General features: G+C 31.4%; 1 long non-coding RNA gene across 1 annotated transcript; it reads right to left on the bottom strand.

Moving 5' to 3' along the window:
- Positions 1–380: 380 nt before the first annotated feature.
- On the bottom strand, positions 381–2,165 carry LOC107099887. Its single transcript, XR_001481984.1, has 3 exons — positions 2,126–2,165; positions 1,811–1,937; positions 381–1,336 (listed from the first exon to the last, which is right to left on the bottom strand). It is a non-coding gene; the product is annotated as an uncharacterized LOC107099887 (long non-coding RNA).
- Between the last annotated feature and the right edge of the window lie 1,595 nt (positions 2,166–3,760).

The following is a 3,760-nucleotide window of genomic DNA, read 5'->3' as shown; positions in this document are numbered from 1 at the left end:
TGTATGTATATACACTATGAATTGATGATGATTGATGATGATTCTGGAACATTTTGGTAACAGAAAATTTATTTCAGATGTAATAAAATGTTACATTTTTTTTTTACGTTGCAAAGAGAAATAAAATATTTGAGAAAGAAATAAGACTACTTGTAAACACTCCTTTTCCTTTGACATTTCTTTATTAAAACAGTTTCTTTTTTTTTACATCAGGCTTTTAAATTCTGTTAAAAAAGGAAATGTACAGTAAATTGTTTCACTGAATTTCTGGGTGATTAATTAATTTTTTAGATCTTCACTAGTACCTCTCTATAGCTTTATGGACTCATTTGAACATCAACTCCAGTGGAATCTAAACATTGACAAGGATTACATCTTTCACAGAGAACAGAACCCCTTAAAAAATGGAAAAGCAGAAATAAAAACTGTCACTACCACATATATTGGGGTATAAGGGGCGTTGATAGTTCATCACTGAGCAGAAGGAAGAGTCTTTACCAGGTTTCCCTTGCAGGACTTCACTGACCCTTTCAGTCACATTTTCTACACTCTTATTTTAACCAATGGGATGAATCAGCAGTTTTTCTTAAAGAATGTAATAAAGTTCACATTTGAAATAGTTATATCAATTATTATTAGCGCATATCATCAGTGCAGTGTTAATGGAGTCATGTTCCAAATTGCTCAAAATCATCTGTAAAAATGAATCAAAAATATAATCCTTATTAGGCACTAAGGGATAATTAAGGGCTCATGTCTTGAAAAAGGTAGTTTCAATGCAAAGTAAAAGTAAAAGAACAATATCCTGTTTATATCAACTTAACATGGAATTAAAGTAAAACATGATACAATCACAGTAAAACTCACATTATCACAGATGTTGTTCATTAACAAATAAAGATATAACAATCTTGCTGAATATTATTTTCTGAGAAAATGTCAGAACCATAAGTAATATCTATTAATTAATAATAACCACATCTATAAATATGAAAATAAAATCAGAGTAAAACAAAGTGATATTTCTGAGAAAAGTTGGGAATAGATTTGTTTTGACTATGTATTAATTAAATATATGGAAGACCGAGAGGAATTCAAAGCTTATGTCAGAACCAATGACTACGTTCAGATCATCAGTATGATTCACCTGTTGTTAGAATCAGTTAGAATCAGCAAGTTAAAACTTGCAGGGATTAAAGTCATCTAACCTCTATTTTATTTGAATGTTGGGAAACAACTGTTGTCGACACAGGCTTTATGACACAACTTCCTCAGTTGATGTCCTCAGGGGTGGTTGAGTGCTTGAGTGGCTGCTTTCCTATCCTTTCTTTGTTTTCTGTTGACAGATAAGTGTAAAAGTTAAACTACCTACCTACATACCTACATACCTACATACCTACATACCTACATACATACATACATACATACATACATACATACATACATACATACATACATACATACATACATACATACATATAAACATATTGCATTTCAGATAAATAAAGAATTTTCATCCGTCAATATGCTCTATCCAGAACTCTTCAAGTTTTATTTTCACCTGGTTTAATTTTGTAAAAATTATTATTTAAGGAACCTTTTGCTATCCGATTATTATTCGAATTCAACAAAATAATAATAGACAGATTAATCATTTAGCAAAATAATCGTTAGTCGCAGCCCTAATACATAAATAAATACATACAAACACAAGAAGAAGACTATATCAGACTATATTGAAATACCATACTTTGAAAGTAAATAAGCAGAGAATAAACTTAAAAGAAATATTTAAAAAAAGGAAACTCACAGATTCCTAAGTACACCCACAACCAGAAGAAGAGCAATTACTGGAAGGATTGCAAAATACATCCTAGAAGGATTCTTTTCGGTTGGTGTTATATCATCTTTTGAATCATGAATAGCAGAAACTCCATCTGCAAGATATAAATAATAGTAGCAACAATGAGGACAGTATTTACAGCTATGATTTTACATATATCAACATAATGTCTCTACCATTGTGTGCTTAAAAAAACATTAGAATAATTTCAAAGATGGCTACAGCAATAAACCTTATTATTACCTGTATTTTTTAAGAAAACAGTTTAATAGAAGAACTGACCTGTAGGTGATATCTGGTTGACTTCTGTAAAGAGAAAGCAATTTACTGTCAGTGGAAACATGTTAATAAAAAAGGGTTTCTTCTATAATAATTATTTTTGACAGCTTTGGGGATTAGCTACGATCTAAATTGTTGAAAAAATTATTAATATTAATAGTGTTAAAAATTAAATAACAGACTTACTCAGATTTAAATGAAGAATTTGATATTCTTTATTCTTATAAAAACGGCAACTGTAGTTTTTGCTGTCATTCTCAGTGATATTCCTCAGAAGTAAAGAGCAGTTAGTGTCGCTCTCATGTAGATAGGTTGTAACCCTGGTTTTGTAGTTTTCCCCATATGTTTTGTTTTCCTGTTTAAATTTCAAAACCAGTGATAGCGGATTTTCAATCTGCCATTTAAACTCTTCCGTAGAGTTTCTTTCCTCACAAGTGCATGGCAGAAGGATTTCTCCACCTTGGTTACCTGTAAGACAAACTGTAACAGGGGACAAAACTTATTAACTTAGATGTAACTAATTAGAAAGCAATGTAAACCCAGATTTACATCCAAATAAAAACAAGAGGAACATTTAATGTATCATGTTTTACTTATCTGGGAACATGTTCAGCTCTAAGACATCTGCTGAAAGTCTCTATACAGAACCATAGAAACCCAAGTGGTATGATACACCACAAGTTCACAATTTCACCATTTCCAACATTTCAAATAAATTAATAACGAATCAAGACTTTACTACATGATGGGTACCATAATTTTTCAAATATTTTCCCTTTTCTACTTCTTATTAAGAAAACTGCACATCCATTCTTCATGGTAAATGACATGCTTTCTGTCAAAGTGCAATAAGGAGCCAACCAAAAAGACACCACTATTTGTATATCTAGTTACATGTAAATATGGTGCCAGAAATTTTGAGCCCCAAGACAAGAAATAAGAAAAATTGGGCTCCTGCTTTTATATCTAGTATCTACGTGATCCATCAAAAGATATTTTAATGACTAACTTTATAAAGTCTGCAATGTCTGGCTTTATGCAGCTTCACCACACTATTTTAAATTGCACAATACTAGTACAGCTAGTGAATTTTACATACAGCAGTCTGCATGCTCAAAGAAAGCATACAAGGCGTCACTGGTGTCAGCATTGTCTGTGCGGATTGTTTGGGAGAGAGAACCATAGTAAATGACTAATGCCAGACAAACTGCTCAGAAAATGTGCTGACAGCAAAGATTAATTCCTGATTCAGTATGCAATATGGGGTTTTATGCAAGAGTAAAAGTCAACGTGAATATATCATAACGGTCATATTTTACAGGCTACATCTCTTGTTTTTGCAAAAAATGCCAAATTAAATATTCCTTAATTAAAAAAAAAAAGAATGTTGATTAAGAAAAAACAAAAGCATCAAACTGGATTATTTTTTATATTAGAAATTAAATACAATACAAAATGGTTATTAAGACATAATAATCAAAATACAACAAAACTGTGACTTTCTGCACAATGCTATATGTAATTTAAAACTCTCACTATAAAACGCTCACCTCTTTCATTGGGACAAAAGGTTTCTCTGGAATGGAGAGATGGGTCTGCTGTTGACTCGGACTTATCTGTTTAGGGGAATAAAAAGGA

Source organism: Cyprinodon variegatus, unplaced genomic scaffold (genome assembly GCF_000732505.1).
Source record: "Cyprinodon variegatus isolate N-32 unplaced genomic scaffold, C_variegatus-1.0 Scaffold916, whole genome shotgun sequence".
Classification (NCBI taxonomy): domain Eukaryota; kingdom Metazoa; phylum Chordata; class Actinopteri; order Cyprinodontiformes; family Cyprinodontidae; genus Cyprinodon; species Cyprinodon variegatus.
The sequence above is the reverse complement of the archived record's forward strand: the minus strand, read 5'-3'. Positions and strand labels throughout refer to the sequence as shown.